This window comes from Cupressus sempervirens, chromosome 6, assembly GCF_028749045.1.
Source record: "Cupressus sempervirens isolate cs-2001-9-10 chromosome 6, ASM2874904v1, whole genome shotgun sequence".
NCBI lineage: Eukaryota > Viridiplantae > Streptophyta > Pinopsida > Cupressales > Cupressaceae > Cupressus > Cupressus sempervirens.
This window is the reverse complement of record NC_143123.1, coordinates 190,671,043-190,698,752: the sequence shown is the minus strand read 5'-3', so window position 1 is coordinate 190,698,752 and position 27,710 is coordinate 190,671,043. Positions and strand designations below refer to the sequence as shown.

Genomic DNA, 27,710 nt, shown 5'->3' with positions numbered 1-27,710 from the left:
GAAAAAGTTTCATACATTATCCCACATTGCTTGCATAAAGGGACTTTCTTTTATTTAAATACAAATCCACACTATAAGCTTAGTATCACAAAGAAAATGGCTTTTTTAAAGCCGCTAAGTCATATGGTGGGGCCTTTGTAACCGACCAAGTTGATGATGCTAGCTAGTTGGTAATACAAAGCAAAATTTTGAATGACCTAGCAGGTATGATGATGTGGTAGGTTTGGGAGTTGGCGCATGAGATTTTGCCAAGTGTCCAAATTGTATGGTGCACACATGCCCACAAAATGAAGTTGTGAGGAAGATAAATATTGTGGGCATGCAAGATTGTTCCATGTGGCAAGTGGGTCCCAGAGATCATGATGTGGTGATTAGGAGCAGGTTTGAGAGGGAAGTGCTCAGATTGTGACACGTGTCATGATCTAACGGTTGGCACAAGCCCACTTTTTGAAGTTTCTCGAACATTAGAAAATGTGGGCTTGCAAGTGGCTAACACATGTCAGCAGGCTAGGGCAGATGGTGACATGGCAGTATGATAGACAAGCCAATCAAACATTGCCATGTGGCATTCGGTCAATAGAGGGTTGACCTGAGAATTAAAAGCAAGGGAAAATGTAGAGTGTTTGAAAAAAACATTTTTTTTAATATATTTTCTCAAAAAGGTTTGCACGTTCAATTTTTTAAATTTAAGAAGTTTTTATTCTAAAGTCTTTACTTTAGAATATTTAAATTTTTTGAAAATTTAGTTGCAAATCAGAGTCATATGCCAAGGGAGTATTTTTTGAAATGGCTTTCTGGAGGTTTTTGGTATGCAAAATATGCAATGTTATATATCACTAGAACCAGGAGAAATTGAATTTTCTAATTATGGAGTTAGTTTTTCCATAGAGTGCCACTAGTTCAAACTATAGGAGGTTTTCTCTCTCAGATTGATTTGTGTGTTTTATCATGTATTTTGAGTCACTAGTTGTAGAATTCAGTGGAAAAACATCATAAAAGTATTAAGTAACTCTTGTATCAAATTATCTTGAGTTTTTGTGATGTTTTGGCATCAATTTGATAAATGGGCACATATTATGGTTCATTAGCAGATCTTTGTCTTTTGCTAAGATACTTTGCATTTGGAAAGGCAAAATAGAAAGGATATGATTAGCAGTTGAGGGATTTGATTCACCCATGGAAGAGAGAAATTAGAGAGAGTCTTTTCTTTTCTAGGAGAGGGAATTTCAAGTGGACACATGTCAATCTCACATCAGATCTGAGAATTCATCTTCTTCTATATCTTTCTATCTTTCTTTCATTGTAAGGGTTGGTCATTTTCTCTGGGTAATACCAGCAGGGTTCCGATATTTTACTGTGAAACCATTTTCTTCAACATATTCTCTCTTGTATGAATAACATTAGGAAGGATAATACAGATAGTTCAAATCTATTAGGTTTTTTTTGTTTTTTCATTTCATGCATATGAATGTATAATTTCAAGAAAATTAATATAAAGAATACTAGATGGTTGAGTTTCAGCTTGAATCTTGTCTCCTTCATCAATGATCTTCAATGTTTTATAATCTTTGACATAGAGCTTAGGTTTTAGTTGTAGTCCCTTAAGGCTATATGTTATTTCATTGTTTCCTATGACTCAAAGGGTTATGTAAATTCTTTAGGGAAATCAATAGGGTTGTGAGGTTACTGATGGGGATATCATGTAAGAATGAGGTTTAAATTGAACATTGATGTCTCTTTACAAGTTGAATAGATAGATTAGATATCTGAAGATACAAATAGGTATCAAATATCCATATGTGTGTTTTTGATTCATAGATTTTCTCAATGGGTAAGGCACTGATCATTTTATAGGATCATTAGGTCTTACTGCTACATATATGAAGTTTTGCTGAATTCAACATTATTAATCAAACATGTTTTACCCTTTTATGTTGAAGAGCTATCAAAGTTTAACCCTCACTCAACTTGTGCATTTCGTAGAGTTGTAATTAGCTATTGCACTTCTTTGTTATTGCATAAGTCTTTAGGATATACAAGGGGTTTTCATCTTCTTAATAGATTCAGGGATATGTTTTTACACTGGTACAGTATCAATTGAATCTAAGGTCCACTCACCTAGGTCTTGCAGAGCTTGAAGTGAAGAAGGAGTTATGCCTTATAGTTGGCCCGATGTCTGAAATGGCATGCTGAAAATGGGAGTTAGCTGACCCTAGATATGTCATATTCTCATTGGGATAATTGAAAACCCTCTAGCATTTTCAAACACCAACCAGTGGAATCTATGGAAGGTGATTTTGCTACTGCTTCTTTAAAATTATGTAAATTAGTCTCCATTGGAGAAGACATAGCATTGCAATTCTACATTCCAAATCTCTTCAAAATATCTAATGTATACTTCCCTTGATTATGTATGATACTATTATAATTCTATCATACTTCCATCCCTAGGAAGTAATAAATGAGTCCCAAGTCTTTCATCTTAAATTCTCTAATTAGATCTTTCTTGCATTGATCTATTAGATGATCATCACCTATTATTAGTAAATCATCAACATAAAGTATCAAAATTACCATACCATCTTCATCTCTTTTGTAATATAAATTTGGATCAACTTTATTCTTGGAAAATCCTAACCCGGTGAGATACTTATCAATTCTTTCATACCAGGCCCTTGGAGCCTACTTAAGCCCATAGAGAGCTTTCTTGAGCCTACAAAAAAAATGTTAGGACCATGAGCTTCAAAACCTTAATGTTGCTCCAAATATACTTCTTCTATTGTTTTTACATCCATCTGATGTACTTTCTATCCCTTCAATGTTGCAATTGCTAGGACTGCTCTTAGAGTGGCATATCCAGTGATAGAAGCAAAAGTTTCTTCATAATCAATCCCCTCTTTCTAAGAGAATCCTCTAGCTAAAAATCTAGCTTTATACTTCTCAATGCTACCATCAACAACATGCTTTATTTCAAATATCCACTTGGAAGAAACAAAAAAAATTCCTTTAGGTCTTGGAACAATTTCCCAAACATCATTCTTTATAATAGATTGGTATTTTTCTGTCATAGCTTCTTTCCAAGTTGTATGTTTAATATCATCTAAAGAATTAGTTGGTTCTATTTTGGATAAATCACTCATGTTTTCTATATAACTAGAAAATCTTTTAGGTCTTTTTCTTTCTCTGACTATTCTTGAAGGTGCAGCAAAGTCGTATGCTTCCTTGACTATTTTAATGGCCCAAACTGGTCTTTTCTTTGAATTTTGAATTTCACCAAGATTTAGATTTTGAATTTCATCTTCAATTTCTTCTATGTTCTCCCTCTAGGACTTAGACTTACTATTCTTTCAGAACTAGGTAGAGGAGAAGGTTCTTTAGAACTTAGGGCTCTTTTGAATGCTAGATCTTCTTCAAAAATTACATCTCTACTAAGTTCAATACTTTTCTATCTAGGTATGAAAATCCTATGAGCCTTAGATGTTTCACTATACCCCACAAAATACCTTTCTTCCCAGAGGATTCTAAATTAGTTTTTTTCTCTTTTGGAACATGGATATATATGGGACACTCAAAAATCCTATGATGACTTATATTGGGTTTAACCTTAGTAAATAATTCTTCAAAAGTTTTATCTCTAAGATAAGAATGTGGGATTCTATTTTGAATATAGACGGCAGTACAAGAGGCTTTTGTCCAAAGATAATATTCTATAATTTGATCAAATATCATAGCTCTAGCAATTTCTATATTTGATCTACTCTTTCTTTCTTCTACCTTATTTTGTTTTGGATTATAAGGAATGGCGTACTCCCTCTTAATTCTTGTTTCTTTAAAAAACCTTTTAAACAAATCTGAGGTGTATTCCCTTCCATTATCAGTTCTAAGTGTTTTAATTTTATGTCCTAATAAGTTCTCAATTAATGTTTTGAATTCTTTAAATCTCTTTACAATTTCTTCTGATTCTTTGCATTTTAAGAAGTAAATCCATGTTTTCCTAGAGAAGTCATCTATGAACAAAATATAGTACTAGAATCCTCTAAGAGAAGGAATAGACATAGGTCCACATAAATCTAAATGAATTAATTTGAAAACATTATTTGTTTTTCTAGTTTTATCATGAAATAGACTTTTGGTATTCTTACCCAGAGTGCACCCTTTGGATATGCTTGACTGATCTTTATTTAGTTTAGGTAATCTAGTAACCATATTCTCCATAGTTGATAAAGTTTTGAAATTTAGATGCCCTAATCTTCTATGCCATGTTTCATTTATTTTTGTAGCTTCATGAATTAAGGCTTGAATAGGTTGACTAGATTCTAAATTTAATTTATACAAATATCCTTTTCTCTGACCAATTAACTTCACTTTATTAATTAATGAGTTATTTTTCCAAGTTATTACTTTACCATTCATGAATACAACATTATACACATCATCTTCAAGTGTTGTAATTCAGACTAGATTTCTTTTTATTTTTGGTATGTAGAGTACTCATTTGAGGAGAAGAGAATTTATTGATTTTAGTTTCAAGGTGCAATTTCCAATTCCTTCGATAGAATGTGTTGAATTATCACCAATGGTAACTTTTCCATTAACCTTTTTTTATATATATTCTAGTGCTTCTTTGTATTCAAATATATTTCTAGAAGACCCACTATCAATTACCCATACTTTACTTGAGATTTAATTTGATAGTGATGAATACAATACATGATTCTTAGGATCATAGGTATCTTCTTACCTAGTAAAATTTGTATAGTTCACTTGTTGTTTATAATTCTCAAGACAATTAGATCTATAGTGTCCAAATTTTTCACATCTAGAACACTTTATCTTGGATAGATCATTCTTGGGTTTTCTATTCTTTTGAATTCCCTTTTTCTTCTTGAAATGCTTCTTCTTGCCTTTATAGGAGTTTGTATTAAGAACATGAAATTCTTCATCTTCTATTTTGAGTTTCCCTCCTTTCTTTAATTTTCTAGATTCTTCTTGAAAAAAATCCCCCTTAAGTCTATCAAAGTCAGGAAGTTTATCCCTGGCACTTATTCCTTTTGTAAAAATTTTCCATGAATTTGGTAATCCATTTATAGCCATTAGTGTTAATTTTGTGTCACTAATAATGGTTCCCATAGTTGACAGTTCATCTCTAATGCTAGCAACCCTTAGGAAGTAATAAATCATTGATTCTCTTTTCTTTATCTATATGTGATTTAGTTACCTTTCCAATGCGAGAACTCTAGTTGCATTATTGGTCTCTTATGCATTTAGTAATGTATTCATCATATCAAATGGTGTTTGATGTTTTGTAAGCATGGCTACGATATCATTCATTACTCTATCTAATATGATTTGAATGGTTTTCCTATTTCCTTTTCTCTAGATAGATTTATGAGGTTCAACTAGAGGTTGTTTGAATCCTTTATCAACAAATTGTTTTACATCATTTTCTTCAAGAATCATCATGATTCTAAATTTTGAGGTATCAAAGTGTTATTTTCCATAAAACCTATCCTTGGGTCTAATTATGTATGCCATTGAAGATAGGAGATAGATGCTAGATATATAAAGTCTAATTACTAAATTTTGTAGAGCCTAGGTTCGACTACTAGAGCTCTCATACCATGTAAAGATTCTAAAAATTCTATGATTGAATAAGAGATTATATTTTATCTTCTTCCTCTCCATTTAGCTTTCTATGAATAACTTCAAGTTATTGTCTTGAATTAGATTAGAAATATATTATGAAAACTATGTTTTGTTCTACAAGTTGTATCTGGGTAGTATTGACTAAGGAGCAGACTAATATTGTTCTTGTGTCCTCTTAGACTTCAACCATACCCACTATAAATAGATAGACCTAGGGACATTTTCTTACAAGGGACGTGTCCCTTCCAAAACATCCTTTAACATATCCCTAGAAGTTGGCAACCTTTTCATTAAAACAAGTTTGATTAATACTAACACAAAGGAGTTTTAGGTTAAATCTAAGCTAGAATTTTAAGGATAGATTTCAATATAATAAGGAAGATAAAAAAATGATATTTGATCAATCTATATTATGTAAGAATAGATCAAATTGATTTGTTATTAGATCATTAGGATTACAAGTTACCAAATTAACAATAATCAATGCCTTCTTGCTGTGAGGACCTTTACAAATAAGTCTAGCCTTATTTCTCACAACTTCACCTTGCTTGTTCATCTTATTCTTGAAAACCCATTTAGTTCCTATCACATTCTTCTCTTTTGGTCTAGGAACTAATTCCCATGTATCATTCTTTATTACATGATCCAATTCTTCCTTCATTGCTTGGATCTAATGATTATCTTTCACTACTTCATCTATGCACTTGGGTTCAACTTGAGATATCAAGTATATCTCCTCATTTACTTTGTTTCTTGTCATAATACCTTTGTCTTTACTCCTAATTTTCTACTTATGTGGTTGATTTCTTGTCATATTTTTATTAGGAGTAGGAGTTGACATTTTAACTCTTATCTCTTCTCTAGGTTTAGAGATCTATTCTCCTCTATGCTCAAAATTTAGCACATCATTCTACAAGTCATTTTTAGTCTTAAACAAAACTTTAGCATTCTATCTAACAATTCCAGAGTTATCCACTTCTTCATATGAATTATAATATATCATCTTTTCTTTGGTTCCAAACTTCCCATCAGTCCTTACATTTTTGCACTCAACTATTGTCTTAGTTCTATAGTTGAAACATCTATAAGCCTTACTTTTGAAAGAGTAACCAAGAAACATACCTTCACTACTTCTTGGATCAAACTTACCAATGTCATCATCTCTCTTAATATAAAATTTTCTCCAAAATATTCTAAAATATTAGACTAATGGTGAATGCCGAAATAATATTTCATAAGGTGTCTTGTCCATACCTTTTCTAATCTATACTACTTCTCTCTAGAATGTCTTAGAAACATCATTCTCAAATAACATTTCTCTAGCTTCTTCTGCTATAGATTTATTTCTTCTCTTAGCAATCCCATTTTTCTTAGGTGTTCTAGGTGTAGATAGCTCTTTTTTTATTCCATTTTCTTCATAGAATATATTAAATTCTCTAGAGATGGATTCTCCTCCTCTATCAAATCTCAAATACTTAATCTTAACTCTAGATTGATTCTCAACTCTATTCTTAAATATCTTAGACTTCTCAAAATCTTCATATTTCTCTTTAAGAAATGCTTCACACATCATTCTAGTGAAGTCATCAACAAAATCATAAAATACCTTTCATCATAGAATCCTCTAGTTCCTGTAGGACCACTTAGATCTGTGTGAACAATCTCCAATTTCTCTATAGTAGAGAGCTTCTTGATAGAAAAAGACACTTTCCTCTACTTAGCCAAAATACATTCCTTGCATATAACATTAGCAGGCTTAACAAACTTAGGCATATCTCTCAAAACAAATGTTCTACTAACCTTCACAATATTATCAAATTTTATATCACAAAATCCTTTATGCCACAACCAATTGCTATCAACTTTTGCTACCAAACATGTCATCTTAGTAGGATTTAACTAAAATACATTATGTCTAGATCTAGTATGTCTAGATCTAGTACTAGTTCCAATCATCTTACCATCTATTTCTTTGATAGTGCAAGTCTTCTTAATAAACTACAATTGATAACCTTTGTCCACTAACTATGGAACACTTAACAAGTTATGCTTCAATCCATCAACAAAGTAGACATCATCAGTGTTAGTTTTACCATCAAGAGTAATGCATCCAATTCCTATTATATGATTGGCTACATTATTACCAAATCTAACAATTCCTCCATCATGATTCTTGAACTTAACAAACTTATTCATATCACTAGTCATGTGATGTGAATAACCACTATCAATTATTCAATCAGATTTCTTTTCTACTTGGGTAATTAGATCTCTTTCTTCTCTAATTTCTCTATCAAGATCACCTTCCTTGACAGCTACAAATCCTAATTCATCATCACTTTCACTTTGTCATTTCTCATTAGATTCTTCATGTTCATTTGCATAAAAACTATTTCTATCTCTATCTCTTCTAGGGTTAAACCTTCTCTTATACTTCTTTTCTCTTTTAGGATATTTAGATGCATAATGACCACATTCATTACAAGTCCAAAATTTAAAGATTTTCTTACCATCTTTTTCTCTTCTCACTAGAAGGGATATTCCTTCCTCAATCTTCTTGTCCTCGTCAACTTTGCTACTACCATCAAGACCTCATGATTGCTTGCACTCCTTGTCAAATTAGGTCAAATGTTTAGGGCACTAAAGGTTCACTAGACCATCTTAGATCTACTTCTACTAATTCTAATCTTCCAAGTAATGTTTCCTTAGTGAAAGGCATCACTAGTTGAATCGTCTATGCAATCGGCTTGAAAGGTGGTGTCAATCTTTTCAAGATCTTTCATATGACTTCATCATCATCTTTGGTTCCACCATGAGACTGAATACCTACAACCAATTTTGATATTTTTCCAATATAACTTCTTATATATTCATCTTCCATCATCTTTTCATCTTGATATGCACATATCCAACTTTGTAATCTCATTCTTTTTGCATGATCATCACCTTCAAAAGTAGATTCCAATGCTTTCCATATTTCATGAGATGTTGCAAATGACTTTACCTGACTATACTCCTTCTCTCAAAGAGATATTAGTAGATATTCTCTTTCTCTCATGTTATACATGAATACATCTCTCTCTTCTTCACTACAACCTTCAAGGTTTTCTTCTTTAACTATTATCTTCAAACTTTTTGTCAATAGCCAATATCTTGGACCCATGCACAATAGAGTCTTCATCTTTTCCTTCCAAGTATCATAGTTGGACCCATCAAATCTAGGACCATCCTTTTTGAAAAGATGTTCCATCAATCTCCCAAAGTTATTAAGATTTTCCTTTAAGGACCTAATCCTCTGATAACAATTGTTAGAATATATAGTCCACTGATATAACTAAGAGGGGGTGGTGGGTGAATTATTTATGCAAGTAATATCACAAATAAAAAATTTAAACAATCTTAACCATATGATTAATGTATATTGAAACCACATCAAGATACTCATACATAATGACACCAAATATGTTAACTAAGGAAACCCTTGATTAGAGGGAAAACCTTGATGGGGATGGTACCCACAAGGTGATGTACTAATATAAATATTTCTTGTCAGAGGATAGACCCTATAAGGAGTCTATTACAACATTTATTACATATGAGTCCATGTTAGGAAAATTTGAATCTCTTTTAGGAGATTCTAGCTCTGTTAAGAGTTGTGCCAACCCTATTAGGAGTTGTAGAAGATAGTTGGACCCACTACCCAAATAGCTTCAAAGATAAGATAAAAAAACCCACTATCCAACTGATCTTTGTATTATTCCTTGTAGATAATAGAATTGAATTGTACTTCCTTCCTTTATCTTTGTCTTGTCAACCAGAGTTCTACTTGTTCTGATCTTGTAACCAGATCATGAACTGTGCATCCAATAATCCCTTAGATTGCTTATACACATTTAATAGACACTCTACTCCTTTTCACACTTCACAAATACAATGCACAATAGATACTTGATACACATCACTACTCTTTACAATCAAGAAAAACATCTTTCGATTACACCATATCTTCATAATAATTCCTTAAGTTAGCCTGAAGGATTTACCAATTAATTAAAATAAGATATATAATTAATTACAATTATAATAACATTGTCAGCTCACATTCTATTACAAAACTTTAGATGTGTGACTCCAAGTCTTGTGCACTTGTTGACATCATCATCTAATTGTCCTCTATCACTGGTTGACTGCACATCACCTCATTATATTTTGGCTAAAAGGTATAATGCAAACATCAAACATTTCCAAACAAATGCTTCATTTCTATGCTGCTCATGGTAAATCAAATATAACTATCATACATCTTCAACTCAAACTTTTTCCTCTTAACCACATCATCAAGACACTCTTAGGAACATGCCCTTAACTACACATCACTTAACCCTTACTCAATTATTGCACAATATAAGATCTCTAACGGTTACTATGTTGTCATCAATGATAAACACAGTCATGAATGTAACATGTCAATGTTCACCAATGCTTAGCATACTCCCCCAAAGTAGTATCATCAACATTCATACTAATAGAAATTTCATAGATATGCACTTTTCTATTTAAAGTGTTCAAAACCCATTTCCTATCACATGTGAGATAAACCATGAGTACTATTTGTGCCAAAATTTAAAAAATAGAGCAATTTTCATTTGCAAGTATGGGTTCTACAATTTCAAAAAAAATTGAAACTTATAATATACGCACTAATCAAGCTCCTATGACTTCACACAATGCAATCAAATTCACTTATATTCAACTCTAATCTATGTCTTTGCTTCCTTCAAATCCACTGTACCAAATTTTGCAAAGATCATGTATGTGTCAATAAAATTAATAGGGTTGTGTACTTATATAATAGAGGGTGCTCAAAACTAATCCATATATTTCATTGTATTTGTGATGAGAAATGTGAGAATTGGGTGGATCGGGTGACAAAAATAAAATCTTCATATTTTGTATGAATCATGAATTATGCTGAGGAGACACAATTGAAATAATTAAATTGCTTCCTTATTTTTTATCTAATTGTGTGCAGGTAGGAGGATAATTTAGGCATCAAGGCTCTTAACTTTTCCTTCATAGGCATAAAGATGATGCACTATTACCCCCTAGTTTGGAACAAGAAACTCCTAGTTTTCTATCACATGTACATGCATGGATGATTAAATCTATTTTAGATTGACAAGGTATCATTTATCTAGATTCATCCTCAACTTGTGCCTCTCTATATCTGATTTACATGTCAAAAAAGTGCTACCCATAATCCATATATCAGATTTTCTAAATGGCTATTGTGGGCATCTGACAATTATGTTAGAAAAACAACTCATCACTTTCCTGTGTTCTTGCATGAGCAGACAGATCTAGAAAAAAATTCAATATTTGAACAAAAAACTCGGTCATAGTCTAGGTTTAGGTGATAGAAGTTCTACCTGGAGTCAAGTTCAACTCTAAAGATAGAGCACTTGCAACATATATCTCCAGAGAGAAGTCTTTGTTGTTAGTTTTACATGATGACCCCTGAGATATCTTTAATACATTCAATTCCCTTCTTTACTGAAAAGGCTCCTTTGAGTTTATGCATTCTACTAATCAAATTTAAACATAGGCTACCATTTTAGCTCAAATGAAAAAAATCAATATGTATCTCAATAACCCAATACTTTGGGTGTAAGCATGTAAAAACACACTATTATCAAGGCCCCTAAAGGATAATGTTAGACCTATATTGTTTCCATATATAGTATGGTTTAAAAACATATTCATGTACACCTCAATCTCATGTTGGTGTGTTTCTCTTACAAGAGTCAACTCTAAGTGAGAACCAAACATGCAAAAAACAACTCAACAGAGAAGAACTCGAGCATCAACAACACAGGTTCACTTAGAAAATGAAGTCATGCTTGGTGATTATAGGAACATCTCAGCTCATACTAATGGAACTTGGTCACCAAAGGAAAATCTCAATCTATACTAATGAAACTAGGTCAACAAAGGAACAAGTCAATTCAAATTGAAGAACTTGGAAAGGTCTAAAAGAACTCGATCTGAAACATCATAATGAAAAAAAAAAAAGTGTAGGATTATAAGGCAACCCATGATGCTCCTACATCTAACAACCAGGGTTGAAGAAATGATTCTCCTGAATCATGCAAGTGTCACAAGCTAAGTTGAATCTAACTCAGATTGAGAAATCCATGTATCATCTTCAACTAGTCTATTCTTCCATTTCACCAAATACTCATAGTAATATTTTCCTCTTGTGCTCATGCCAACTCTCTAATCCAATACTTGTTTAACTTCTTCAATCTACTTCTCAAGATAATCATTTGATACAAAAAAAATATCATCTGGCTCATGATACTTATGCAAATCAGCAATATTAAATATAGAAGATATATCCATGCCATTAAGTAACTCAACTTCATAAGCATATCCACTGTCAAACTTCCTCAAGATCTTACAAGGTCCAAACTTCCTCGTCCTTATCTTATTTTATGTTCCAGTAGGAAATCTACCATTCTTCAAATGAACCATCACCTTATCACCAACTTCAAAAATATGATTGCTTCTAGACTTATTAGTATTCAACTTATACTTCTAATTAATTTTTTCCAACCTAAAATTTACTTCCTTATGAAAAGACTCCATAAAATCAACAAATTCTTCCCCTACAACACTTCTCTTTTCTTCACCAGCAACATTCTTCAAATTTGATGTTCCTCTAGGCTACGTTCCAGTAATAATCTCAAAAGGTGTTTTTCTTTTACTCCTATTCAAAGAATTATTATATACAAATTTAACTTATGCCAATACTAGCTCCCAATTACTTGGTTTATCTCCAACTAAACATCTCAGAAAATTACCCAAGCTTCTATTTATAACCTCTTTCTATCCATCTCTGTGTGTGGAAGGAATGTATAACTAAATCCCAACTTAGTACCCATCTTCTTCCACAAATTCTTCCAAAAATAACAAACAAACTTACTATCTCTATTAGAAATCATACTTCTTGGTAATCCATGCAATCTAATAATCTCTTTGAAGAACATTTCAGCAACATGCTCATCATCTGTGTCTTCTTACATGGTATGAAATGAGCCATCTTAGAAAATCCATCTGCAAAAACAAATATGGAATTGTACCCCTTTACTATCTTAGGTAATCAAAGAAACAAAATCCATACTAATGTCACTCCAAGGTTTCTAAGGAACATAAATAAGTGTATAAAAACCAGTATTTTGACTTACTCTTTTTCAACTTGACAAACTCCACAACTCCTTACAAAATTTTGAACATCCTTATACATATGTGGACAATAGTATTTATCCTTAAGAAAACTCAAGCTCTTATCAATTCCAAAATGTCCATCCAATACACCACAATGTTTTTCCTTTATCAAATTAACTCTCATAGAACTTCTTGGTATACATAACTAAATTCCTTTGAATAACATACCTTCTTAAATGTGTTGGTGTTTCAAAAACACTGTAGGTTCAAAAAAATGGTCCTAGGATGTAGAAGATAAATGAAACCCATGGATTAGCTAGTTCCCATATTTAATAGAAATGATCTCAAATCTGGACCAAGTTCAACAAAGCACACAAAGGATTTCTACTATTTTGACTCTGCAACAATAAGGTGAGCTCACCTAGAGATTTATTGGCTCCTCCTTTGTTTTTCTTCTTCAATATTTATTAACTAATATCCTTCCTCTTAGATTTATCCCTTATAGCAAAAATATGGTCAGAAAACTTCTTGAAATGTAATAAACTTGTTGATTTACAATGGCTTACTATAAAATCACAAAAAGTTGTCACAGTAAGGGAATGACCAGCAATTTTGTTCTTTATCATAGAAATGGAAAATAAATTTTGGTTTAAATGTGTATTGTGCAACCACATGACTATATCAAATTTTATCTAAATCAATGACTAGGACCTTATCCACATTAGTACAAAAAAAACAATATATTACTAAATAAACTACTAAAAATTGTAGATATGTGACTAATTTAGATCATGTGACCAATGGTAGTTTATTGCCAGACATTTATCTCCCAACCAAATTTATGACTAAACTATTTTAATCATTGATTTAGTCATTTATTGTTGTTACTTGGTAGTTTATATGCTGGTTTATTTGGTAATTTTGGTATTTTTTGGGTAGTATATATGGTAGTTGATTTGGTAGTATATTTGGTAGTTTTTTGGGTAGTATATTTGGTAATTTTTTGGTAGTATATTTGGTAGTTTATTTGGTAGTACATTTGGTAGTACATTTGGTAGTATATTTGGTAACTTATTTAATCATTAATTTAGTCATTAGGGCATGATGGAATTGAACCACCATCCTCCTACTTATAAAGTAGGTGCTCTTCCATTGAGCTAGTACCCTTTAAAGAATAATGCAAAAAATTGACAATTTATCTTCCAACATTAGATCTACCATGATCATAGTCACTATAACATGATACACTCTTCTCAAAGAACACAAATTTTAAATATTATGAAAAACAATAATCTAAATCTTTATCAATAACAATTCAACAATTTTAAATTCTTGGATTTAGGCATTTTGAAACTACATTTCATGTCAAGTATACTTCTCTAAATTATTGTAGTGATAGACTCTTTATAAAATATAATTTGGAGCACTTTGGCCACACAAAAGTATTGTTTCTTGTGCTAACTTCTCAAAAAGAGATACAAATGATTATACAATGTATGTCAAGAAAATAGACCTTTGCATTAAATTAAAACATCAAACCCCATTAAAAAATCACAGCTATTAAAAACTACGAAACACAATAAATTGAAATACTCACTTTTTAACATATGGAAGTGCCAAAGGATCAAATATTTCCTTTCCCTTATGCTCAGGTGGGTGCTAAAAAGTGTTCATTACACCTAATGTTGACATTTATTGAATCTTAATCTACAAACAACATAAAAATAGGAATTTGATAAAAATAAGGCACATGAAAAGAAAGTTTTTATCAATGATCTATAATTAAGTTATTCCTAGTAATAGGGAAAGTGGTGCCAATTCAATATGTAACAATGAACTAAATAATTTATGTTTATGATAAATTGCTTTAAAAAATCTATAACAAAAGGAAATAATGAACTAGTAAAGTTTGGAAGGCAATGGCTATGCTTCACTTGTCGATAACCCCAATTATAAAATAAGCTCTAGAACCATATATTGATGGATTGTGAGATGGTTATCATAACCATAAACTTCATATCCTTGAACATAATGTAATGTCCCCCTTTTCAGAGCTAGATTTGAATGAAAATGTAATGTCCTATTGTAGGTCTCCACCAGCTATTTTTTCTTTTCATAGTCTCTACAATAATACATTGACAAACATTAACTTTGGTTTGACAATTGAATTAAACTCATCAAGATCTCCAATCCCATAATGTTTATTCAATCCAATATTAGGAATCAAAAGTTGAAAAGTGTTTTGTATGGATGCTTTAGATCACACTTCATTATCCATTATAACAAGTAAAAGGCCAAGTTGTAGGAACAAAATGATTATTTGTGAATTGTGAGTTGATAAAAAAAGGCAAGGTCTTTAATTATTTGTGATAGGGTGATCATAAGGAGCTCCAATAGCTCAGAATTGAAACATGATTACTTCCCATGAATGGTATCAATTATAGTCAGCAGATTTCCACAGTTCAAGAAGTTCATTGCCTTTGATTTTTGAATTCAACTATTTAAAAATTATTTTGCATCAACATTTCATAACACAACTTGTAATCCATCATTAGAATGAAAGAAAATAGATGAAAAAAGAAAAATTATAGTTGCTGATTAAGACCAGATAAAAATTGCAACATTCAGCAATTTTCATTGATTGTTTGATCTTGAGAAGCTCTAGTTGCTTCAATTTTTTTTATCAATTATCATTTGTGTGATGGAAAGCCAAAATTTTTACAAATTATACAAAAGTAACTGTTCAAATATATTGAATTAAGTAGTAAGTTGGGAATATTTTTTTTAGATTAGCTAACTTTAGATATGGTCTTTTCAAATCATTCTTTAATCTTTGGTGATGTGGAGTAAGAACGCAACTATTTTTTTCATAAGCTTTCTAGATTAACCAATAGACTCACATATCTTTGCTGATAATTAATATCATATTTCAATGTCAATGTCAAATATTAAAGGAAAATAAAGAGTAAATTAGAAATATTTGCTCATACCAAAATGAGCATTTTTCCTTACCTTGATAGAAGAGCTAATATTGGAAAGGAAACTGATCACATGCAGGATTTTGGCTAGCTACCACCTACCAACTTGAATTAATTTCCTTAACCATCCAACAAAAATGTCTTTTGCAACCTCAAGGGTAAGAGGGCTCCCTCTGAGAAAGGAAAGTGGTTGCACATTGGGTTTCAGTGGGATTTTAGTATTTACTCCAAGGAAATTGTGTTTCTATAAAACAAAGAGAGAAAAGGCTTGAAATTTAGGGCTCTCATATCCTGCAATGCAAGGATATTTGCATACCCGATCAATTGGAGCACACTTATTGGGACAAACAAGAGCTTTTTTGTGGTTCTTTATCATACAATCTAGAAGACAATCTATCACTTGATTACCATAGTTCTTTATCATACAATACAGAGTTGAGAATCCTTTTGCATGCAAGTTTTACAATACCATCACTGGTCTTATATATGAACTGATAAGTGAAAGTAGCAAGAACCAAATTTCATCACATTATTCTCACTAGTTTTGCAATACTATCACTAGTCTTATATATGCATTGTTTAGTCAATTTTTTTTCTATAAGCACATGTAAATTGTATCCTTCATCTATCCAATGGAGTTTTTATACTATTGGAAATTTATTTAAACATTTCTATACTTACTAATCTCTTGAACATTTAGTCTAACAAATAGTGATGTCAATTGTTACAGGTTTGTTTTGTCAATCTATGTATCAGTTTTCAGAACCTTGGTGCCATATGAATGGGTAACTTTCCTTAAGTGTGTCAGCAATTAGTTTAAATTTAAACTGTCAACAACATTAATCTAATGTCTATCTCATCAAGTTTTAAGGCATCATATATGCTCTTTGCTGATGACTTCACTGCAAGCTACAGGTGAGGTAAATCTCCTTGCAATACTAAAGAAAAACCATAATAACACATTTGAGCTATCAACTATGTATAAGTTAATGTGTGACATATGCTGATTTTTTGTTATAATTGGGTTGCTTTACCATAGGCTTGAAGGTGAAATAGGTGAGCCATCTTTCCATCACCTTATCTTATGATTGGTAGCAGATGTTATCAGACTTTATAACTTTGAGGTAAGATTTCAAATCTGAACTATCTGCTATCTTTTGTATGGTGCACTCACTATAACTGAAACACGGTCTTGATGCATGCTTTTTTATATGAAGAAAGTAAGAGGAAAATTTTATATCAATTTCTTTGACTGATTGACAAATAAAATTATAGGTAGAGAATAGTATGCCAAATATCTTTAAGGCAACATAAGAAACACCATTCTTTATTGCCAAAAAACTCAAAATAGCTCAAGAAGACTCTCTATTGCCCACCATTTTCAATAGCATGTCTTAGAAAAATTAATTAGTGAATTCTCTCTAGTGCAGAGTTTGGGAATTTCTAAAATAAGCTGGGAGTCCATGAGAGTCATTCATTGTTAGGAAGGAAAATATAAAATAATCAAACCTCAAGAAACAAATGTTAACCTGTATAGAGAAATGATAATAAGACATGTAAGAGGTGAAAGAGCCAAACAAGTTAAGGGACTCACATCAATGTGATCTAATTTATTGTAAATGTAAAAGACACCTTTGTGTTATCTTGGCAATGGGGATATGGCTCTACATCCATGGAATGAAGACATGACAATATGCTGAAGTTCGAAAAACATGTAGAAAGATAAAATAATTTCCCAATTATTGGAGTTTTTTCCTAAAGAAATAAGGCATTTATATATTATTTATGAGGTGAAAATATTTCATCACTCAGTCTCAACCTTTGAAGTTTCTGTTTGCTAATCACCCATCCAACATTGTTGTAAATTTTCATTTGTTTAAGTTCTCATTAGATTCACAACTGCCAGAATTCATAACATCATTTTTGTGTACAGAGACACACATCCTTTGCCTTGGATTTGCATAAAATAAAGAAGTAACATTTGTTGATGATGACATGTTTATGAGAGTCATTTAAGCTACTTGTTCATGTTAATATCCATATCTAATATATAGTGAACTGTCATCAAGTTTTACCTACCATAAAAATTCAGATTCATAGAGCTGAGATTGCTTTTGATATTCCTCTATATGATCTCCATGAGTGAGAGAGAGATATTGCATGTTAATAAAGGTATTAATTTTTTCCTTACTATGATCAAATATTTCTGAATTATAACAATTTGAATGACAAAACATTGGAATCTCCCAATTGAATCATGGCAATGCAAACTTGAACCTTTAGGCATGCCTAATGAAGAATTAGTAAAACAAAAATTATGAACAGCAAACAACTCCCAATCCTTGATTACATCTTTCCAAAGAAGAATTTAATCTTTGTTCCTTACTTTTAGAAGGCCAAGTTCCAGATGGAGTGACAAGAACTGCCCCTGATTTGCCTGCTACCTAAGTAGCCCCACCACAATAGAACAAGCCCTAGCTTAAATCATATGTAGCATCTATAATTCACCAAAAATCTCTTGAGACAACTCCATTATCTGAGATAGTGAATATAAAAATTTTAGGGATAGCTTCTCTTTTAACCCTCTATTATTATTTTTTTTGTCTCCAAACCAATTCCCCATCGAAGGTCTTGACTTGAAATATTGGCTCATACCAAAATGAGAATATTGCTTTACCTTGATAGAAAAGTTGATATTGGAAATGAAACTGATCATATGCAAGATTTGTGCCAACTAGCATTTGATATCTACTCTTCTAACATCCAATATGATCTTCAAAATTTTAGTGTTGCTTACCCAATAGTCATATAGCTAGAGAATTACTAGTGGTAGTTGAAACAATCACATGGAGGAATATCATTATAACATGAAAAGAGAAGGTGAAGTATCATAATCTGGTTTTGCATCAGTAGTTTCCTTTTGTTATGTATAAGTAGTTACTACTTTCCTGATAGTCCCATTTGATGAAGTTTGGGATTTCAAAGGCTATGCTAAATGAAAGCCACCCATAATTCCTTGATGAAATGAGGGAGAAAAACAAAAATAATAAAAGAGACTTTGTTGCCTCACTGATAGTGATTCTCTAATTAGACAAATGACTGGATGTGATAGCCCATACCTGATTCAAATGTTGTCTAATCTAGATGTTGAAATCTATGTACAAGATTAGACCCAGAGATGTCAATTTTGTGAGGGATGATACGTAGGTAGGTATAGTAAGGACTTCATCCCTGATTACCTAAACATAGATGCAGGGAGAGTACTTCTTTTACCAATAATCCAAAATCCCACTTATTTGGAAACTTGGAGTTATTGTTCGTTAATCTGGCAATGATGAGTAAGATAAAAAAATATTATATAGTTGCAAGTATGCGGCTGTAAGAGAACTGACTCCCCTGGTTGATATAAGCAAGCTCGCAAGGTTTTAGGAGGAATGGAGATTAAGATTCATTTAGAAGAGTATACTCCATAATAGCAAAAACTGGTATAATACCCACGAAGCTGAGTTGGACCCCCATAATTCCTAGCAGATGATAGAAATATGAGGGCAAGAAGTTAAAAAAAAACTCTATGGTGTAGGGTTCAATGCATTGACATATAAAACATTGTACAAAACTCTAGACAAATAATTAATACAGTACTAAGAATTTTTAGCAACTATGTTTTTGCAAAGACTGAATTTCATATAGGTATATGCTCAAGAGAAATTTATAGAAAGAATGAAAGAAGTATTTTTAAAACAAAAACAGGGGAACCTGTAAGCAAATTCGCTCCTCCCAATGAGTTTTGGGCATGGAACCCATCTCCTCTATAGCTAAAAAATTTTATTTGCCAATTTTTTATTTGTGGATTCCTTTACCATGTGATCATTTCTACCTATGTGCATCCTCCATTGTTCCAATTACCTACTCTTATGTTTTTCCTGCTTTCTCCAAAATTTTCCAAGTTTAGAATGTCTATCTCGTTTACAGAATGTTGTCATAAAATTTAAATGCTCCACTATTTACTGAGTTGATTTGACAGAGAATCTCCCCCCAATTGATGATACGCGTACCATTAAAACCTTTAGTTTATCTTTTAGGTTACACTCACATTTTTTTATATTTATTTGTGGGGATGATAACATATCTTTAAATTAAGAAAAGCATATTAGAACCTCCCCTCTTTGCTCATTTTCTAGCTAGAAAAGTAGATGACTGGAAGTTGTGGGCCTTATCCACTATTATAGTTGAGATTGAGAATGCTATTTGTGGACATTTCTTCCATTGACCTCACGTATTCAGTTGGGATATAATCTAAACCACTGTTGGGAAAAGTCTCTCCTCGAGTGGTTGGCATTTCTACTCACTCACAATTAGTCACTATGAAAAGAGGGCAAATATATGTAATGTGCGATTGATATTGCTATAATTTTGTAAATAATGTGAATAAATAGGGGCATGAGTGACCTAGTTCTCAGAAATCCAAGGTGATCTCTCTTTTTAGGATTTTGGACCTTTGGTGCAGTGGAGATGACATCTAGTTTGTGGTTGTCAACATGGAAGGAGTGAGAGAACCACAAAAGAAGGATAAGGTGGGGGAGGGCCATAGTGGCTAAGATCTACCAAGGGCTATGGATGTATGCGAACTATAAGCTCCCCAAGCACTACAACGACAATGAAGTGCTCAAAGCCCTTGCGTCTAAGGCCAGCTGGACCGCCAAGGAGGATGGCACAACTTATCACAAGGATGATTATTGGTGGTGACCCTTTGGGGTAGCTATAGATCTTCATATAAATATGTAGTGCAGATGGTGATTTTTATGGCCAACAAAATCCAACATTGTCTTTATCAATTTGGAATTGAAGAAGAGATTTGAAAATGAAGTAAAGTATAAAGATTAAAGCATAATGATGCTGCAACTTTTACTTGTTGTGCCTAAAATTATTTATGGGATTGATGTGCCCATTCCGGTTCATGTTGCGTTGCAATGTATAGAGATGTGTATGAGTGAGGTGGCCAATTAGGGTTATGGGTACGCATCCAAATTCCACAACATTCGCGAGTGTCCTCCCAGCCTATGCCAAAATATGAGCTTTAGATTTGGGTATTTGCCCATCCATGAAAATATTGAATCTGATTTCTTATCAAATGTTGTAATTGTGTGCCCTGGTAGACATGAATAAAAAATGTGGAATTATGTGGAGAGCACCCGAATGGATGCTTTGAAGTGGATCTTGGCTTCATGAGATTTTCTAATCATGCCTTGTGTCTGTGACATTTTTAATCCTGTAGAAGGCATAAAAAATCTTTATTACTATCCTCTTTTTAAAAAGAACTAATTATTATTGACTATTTGATTTTTTTTTTTTTTTTTAAATTTATTGAAATAATTTTAGTAATGCTTTGCCCTGGACATCGAAGCATCCATATATCATATAAAAAGATGATTATAAAAATAATAATAAAGATCTAAAAGCATTTTATCTTTTTAATTGATTTCACCTTACATGTTAATTTTTAAGTTTAGTACTTTTATTTTTTAAATTGTGTGATGTAGATTTGAATGAAATTAAAATTTTAACTTTGACAATGTGCTATATATTAAATGTTTTAATAGAATTGTATGGTTTTCATTTTAAATAATTTATTTCAAATATAATTATATTTTTAAAATTTAATTAATTTAAAAAATTTAGTATATTTAGACTCCATTTTTATAATAAATATTAATTTTTAATATTGAGTTTATATTTCAAATAATGGAAATATTATTGCAAGGATTTTCTTGAGATATGATAATTTTTGGTGTTCTATTATATGTAAAATGTGGAAGGATACACAAGGAATGAGAATACTTTGATAAAATGTCTCACATTTGCATCATAGACTACAATGATTGAAGACTATGTCATGCATGAATTTTGTGAGATGTTCTCAAGCTCATTGAACTAATGAAGCTCTCATGTTGACCATGTTACCTTAGTTTGTGAACTTTATTTGCATGCAACCATGTAGGCTTAGTAGATGAGGGATGTAAATACTTCCATGACATTATTTAATCTTATCGTATTATGCCTACTATGGATTGAATTGTAGATGCATGGTTTTTATAAAGTTGAAAGAGGCCTAAAATCCAAAGATAATTGGACAATTCAAATTTGGGCCCTATTTAATTTTTAATATCTATTTATTATTGCTAACTATTATTTTTATTTTGTGTTCAAAATAATAAATAAATTTTAATTTTTACATAATATAAAAAGTATGCAACCAACTCTTTTGTAAGATTTTTCTCATGTTATTTTCCTTGTGCCTCCAAATGCTACTCCTTTACAAATATCTCAACTCCATAACCATACCCCAATGTTTTAGTGTTGAAGGGGCCTAAAACCCTTTCACGTAATAACATTTCAAGCAAAGACACCATTTGCAAACCTAGATGTGGACAACAATAAAAAATAAGAAACAAAAGCAAGGGATAAAACCTCAGAGACCTTATATATTTTTTAAGAAACAAAAGCAAGGGATAAAACCTCAGAGACCTTATAGATTTTTTAATATATTATCATTCTTTTAAACCAAAACTTTATTGATATGAAGCCTAGTAGTTAATCTTAGAATGAAGCTAGATGATATGTAGGATTAGCCACCTATATCTTTAATTTCATATTGCTAGTAGGGAAATCAAACGCACTATTTGATTAATATTGAATAGGCTCCTCCACCTAGGAATTTGTATTAAGTACCAATTGGAGTGGTCTTGAGATCCTTCCTAGTTCAACCTTAGTTGAGAGGACATTCAAGGAAGTCAACCGAAAATGATGTATTAATAGGACAAAAAATCTATCGGTGGGCAATAAAATTTGTAAAAAAGTTAAAGAATGTATTAATATGATAAAAACATTGTCAATCATTCATTTAAAATTTGTTTGGGTGATTAATTATGAGTAACCAATTGTTTAGTCATTTTTTTGATCATTTATTTAGTCACTTATTCTTGTCTTACCTTTTTATTTTCCTTGATGACCAAATCAATCATTTAATTAGTCACTTATACTTATAAATTGTAAAACATTACTAGAAAATGGTCACTTTTGGTCACGTGACTAAAATTTTTAGTCATCTGGTCATTTATTTCCCAAAATTCTACTAGTGCCATTATTATATAGAGTCAAACCAATAACCCTAGGCCTATTTAATTGACTTGAAATTAAACTTATCAACTATTAACCATGAATTTCAATCTTATGATATCCCTCCAACATACCTAAAAAACATGTCAATTCATGGAAGCATTTACTTAATTCTTTAAATTAAAATGAATCAAAGAAAATATATACAACTCATCCAAGCTACATTAAATTGAAAGAACCTTGCTCATTTCAATCTCAAAATAACATATACATGAAGATGGAAACAAAACTCAGAGACACAGATATGAAAAACTCTCCTTGAAGACCATACATTTTTGGTATGAAACTCAAAATATAACTCAAGATATGACAAAATATGTCATTCAATATTCATGGCATTCTCAAACTTACAAAATTGAATACAACATATAATTGACACAAAACTTAGACTGACTATAAATAGCATAACACTAAACTTCTATAGGACTTGGACCCTCACTCCAAATCTTGGAAATCCTTTTGTAAGAAGTATTATAACAAGCTTCAAATGGGAGGACACATGTCAAAATTTGATTTGGAATAAAAATATAGAGATATTTCTACATGTTACTTTTACAAAACATTCTTTGTATTAGTTCAAAATTTGGGGAAACAATTGCAAAATTGGCACGTGGCACTTTCTTTAGGTGTCTTGAACTTGAATCTATTTCTACTTTCACTACCTATCACTTTCCTTGCATTTTCTCTCTATTTTTTCTCTTTTGCCTCTAACTATGACTTTAACCACTCAATCACTATTTCCTAATGGTAAAGCCTTTATTCCTACTATAACCTCCCAAATGGCTATGTTAGTGTCTACATCTAGCAATGTGGCATCTCTGATACTATTTAATTCCCTAAGGCATTTACTCTATTTAGCATAAGTTATAGCTTTGACCTCTACGGTTATCTTTCCCATCTCTTCCTCTAGTTTATATAACACATGTATTAAATCATCCACTACTAAAATGTCATCTTCACCATTGCAATATGCCAAAAATATAGAGTGATTCAAGATATTGTCAAAGGAGGATAAGCACTCTAGCCATTCCTTGATTCCTTGATCATTATCAAAAATGGTGGGTACAAATGAAATGCCTTACTCGAAGATCCTTGGAATAAGGATAGATAAAAACCAATATATATTTTTAAAGGACAAGCATGGATGTGCACAATAATAACATGCTAAAGATAATAAAAAATCATAATGGAATAATAAACCAAACATCCAAATAGCAATGATGTCCAAGCATCACTATCGGGGATATAAATCCTACACACTAAACAACACAATTAAGTGCAATTTCATATAATAATACAACCAGAGTGATAAATGCATTAAATCACCCAATTTAACCATTTATTTAATTTTAATGGAATAATATATTTACATTACTCACTTTTGCATAAAACATAAGAAGGCAAGATCATCAGGGTTGTATCCATCAAGATGACTTATATAAATCCATTGGGAGAGGCACTACATCATCCCCCTCAAAGACTAGGCTTACTCTTAGAAGCCTACAATCCAAGAATAGAAACCAAGCACCCCAAATGCCCAAATGCAATTCTAGCCAATCACAAAAACTTTATCTAGCCACAATGCAACACCAAAAGGCAAGATAAACACACAGAATCCCAGTCACCAAATAACGCAATGATAAAATGTTAATAACCGTAAGAGAGGAGAAATTTTGACACACACCATACATCCAGGTAAGAAAGTAAAATCATATTTTGAAGTCATATACTCTCATTTAACACAACCAAAATTTAATCACCCTTCTTACAAGCAATTAAGAAAAATTGAAATCAAAGAGTTTAACAACTAGTAGCAAGAATAAATAACCATTTAATAGTTATACACCTTTTATCAACCTTCTTTCTCCTTCATAAAAATATTACATTTATTTGCATTAAACCAAACCACATTTTCATAAAACTTTATATTTATTGACAAACACAATAGCATGTTCTTTGCAATGTTATCCCTTGCACATAATATCTATGGGCTAAAATGGACATGATACAGTCGCAACACACAACTAGGAAATAGTAAAAGACATTCAAGATAGTCACCATGAAACATAATGAAAAATCCCAAGTTGGAGAATTATCAATTCCAAAGGTAATTCTCAAAAATGTGCATTGTTCAACAATAAATCAAGTGTGACAATAGTCACAAGGAGAGAAATAGAATAGTTTTGATGGCTAGTCCTCTATTTCATTCTTTCCTATATCAAAATCCTCTACTTTGCTACATCTACACAAAAATGTTCCCTTCTTGTTAGTTTAGCCTGTTGGAATTTACAAGTGGGAAGATTTACTTCTGAGAGGGGGGATGAATTAGAAGTAACTAACTTTGACCTTTTCAAAACCTTTGTGCTGAAATCATTCACATGCATCTAATTCATCTAATAAACATAAACATAAAAACATGCATGAAAATAGATAACACAAGATTTTGGTAACCCAGAAACCCTCCAAAAATGAGAAGGTAAAACTAGGGTGGGAATGACACCCACAAAGTATCACTACAATAATATGTAACTATTCAAGGTTACAAAGTTTGACCACTTCCAATGGTCTGCCCTGTGAAAGGCCTATCCTGTTAAAGACTTTACACTCTATTAAACGCAACCTAGTTAAAGGATTTACAAGCACTCACTTGGAATGTTACCCTATTAAAGGAATTAGCACCTTGTTGAAAGGCTTACAACTGTCTATTAAACCAACCTACCATCATAGGATTTTCATTCCTAATACAATGGCTAGAGAGTATTAGAAAGTCTTTACCTGATGACTTGTAATCTTCAATTGTTGATTCCAGATCCTTGTTCTACTCTTATATTCTAATCTTTGCTTGATCTAATATGTCTCTCTTCAAAGATCTGATACTTTGTTCTTAATCAAATAATTTATGCAATGTTGTTCTATTCTTTCTAAGTCTTTACACCACTCTACACTTTGTTATCATTCTCCCATAATCTCTTACTCATGTGCGCACACAATGGGGTTTCATCCTCCTTTTAAAGGCTTCAAAGACTTAGGTTAGGTATGAATCTACAATCAATATTCATTCTTTATTTCCCACTCAATTCTTTCACTTTTCCTATTGGTTGCAAGCCTTCTCTATTTTTCTTATTGGTTGCATGTTGATTACATAGGTAATGCAAAAGATTTTAACTTATCTTCAAGATCCTTTGAAATTCATCCTAAGTAAGCTCAAAGAAAAATGGTTTAGATCTAAGTTTTTGAAGGCAAAAACTCATGTGTTTATTCTTTGTTACTCAGCACTTACTAATTGTTGATGCTCAACACATATAGGAATTCTGTCTCACTCAGCTCCTATGGAAATTCTATTTTTCTTAGCATCTATACTTTTTTTGGAACCTATAGTGACTCAGCATCACTTATCACTTGGCACTTGAACTTCACTCAACACTTAAAGTTCACTTGGCACCTATTGAATCTCTGGCTCAACACACACTATAGCTCAGCATGTGTATTATACTCAGCATCATCTTTAGAATTGGTTAAGTGTGTTGACACTCAATTGTCAAAACCAAGTTGAGGCCAAAAATCTCCCCCTTTGACATGAATGGAAAAAATACTTAACTAAGCATTATGAATCTGGTTTTTATGAGTATACTACACATTCTCTTTGGCATATGTACAAAACTTCAAAAACTTGTTCAAAATTTTGTAGAAGACTATATACCTAAAAAAATTGTAACTCCCCCTAAGCTGATGTGTCATTTCTGTAACAAAAATTCCCTTAAGCTAAATTTGTCTCATGCTGGTATTTCATTATCTACCTTATCATTCCTTGGCCTTTGTTTCTATGAACCCTATTTTTGTTTTGTTTGTACTCCCCTTTTGTTCTTGCTTCCCCTTGCACATCTTCTTGCAGTTTTTGCATCCTTTTGGCTTTATTCCCTTATTTCTTCTTCAAAATTGTGTTACATGAATATCTCCCCCTTTGGATATTCTTTATTAACTCCATCAAAGAATCTATTATCTCCCCATTCTTATTATATGCAATAATGAATATATCTCCCCCTTTTTGACACTTATGTCAAAGGGTCCTAAGAATGAAAGAATATTTAGCCAAAAATGTTTTATTTACCTCCATTATCATCTTTAGAGAAGCATACTAGTTGTTCAATGCTATTTCTAGTGCTTTGAGCTAGATGGTTGTCTCTGCTACAAGATGTACTAGGCCTTCTAAGGTAGAAAGATTAGGGTCTTTCTTTAAAACATTTTCTGCATAGGCCACTTCTTTATGTAGTACTTCAAAATGCAGGGTAATAGAAAATTGTATTTGTATCAATTTGGCCTTAACATTGGCCTCTTCTATTGTTAATATAGCTAACTCCTTCTGAGTGTGAAGTGTTTTTGTAAAATTCTTCTCACTTTGAGCTAGACCTTTATGTAGCTATCTGCTAGATATCTTTAGATTCCATTCCAAACTCAGTATTCTCTAGCTAGTTTCTTGTGTGAAGTATAATGAGTCACACAATTTGGAGTAAAATGAGAATATGTTCTCAAGTATTATTTTAACTTTCTCTACTTTCTTAGCCAATTCCCTTTTTGAAAGTGCTATCTCATTAGATATCTTCTCATTAACTTTCATTTGAAATTTCTTTTTAGACCATTCTAATGATCTAACATTAGTATCAAGGTCTTTGTTTTGTACCTGGT

The 27,710-nt window shown here is 31.9% G+C and overlaps 1 pseudogene; it reads left to right on the top strand.

The window, feature by feature from the left end:
- The window catches only part of LOC149551896 (histidine kinase CKI1-like), a 56,833-nt pseudogene that overhangs the window by 8,294 nt on the left and 20,829 nt on the right, over window positions 1-27,710 (top strand).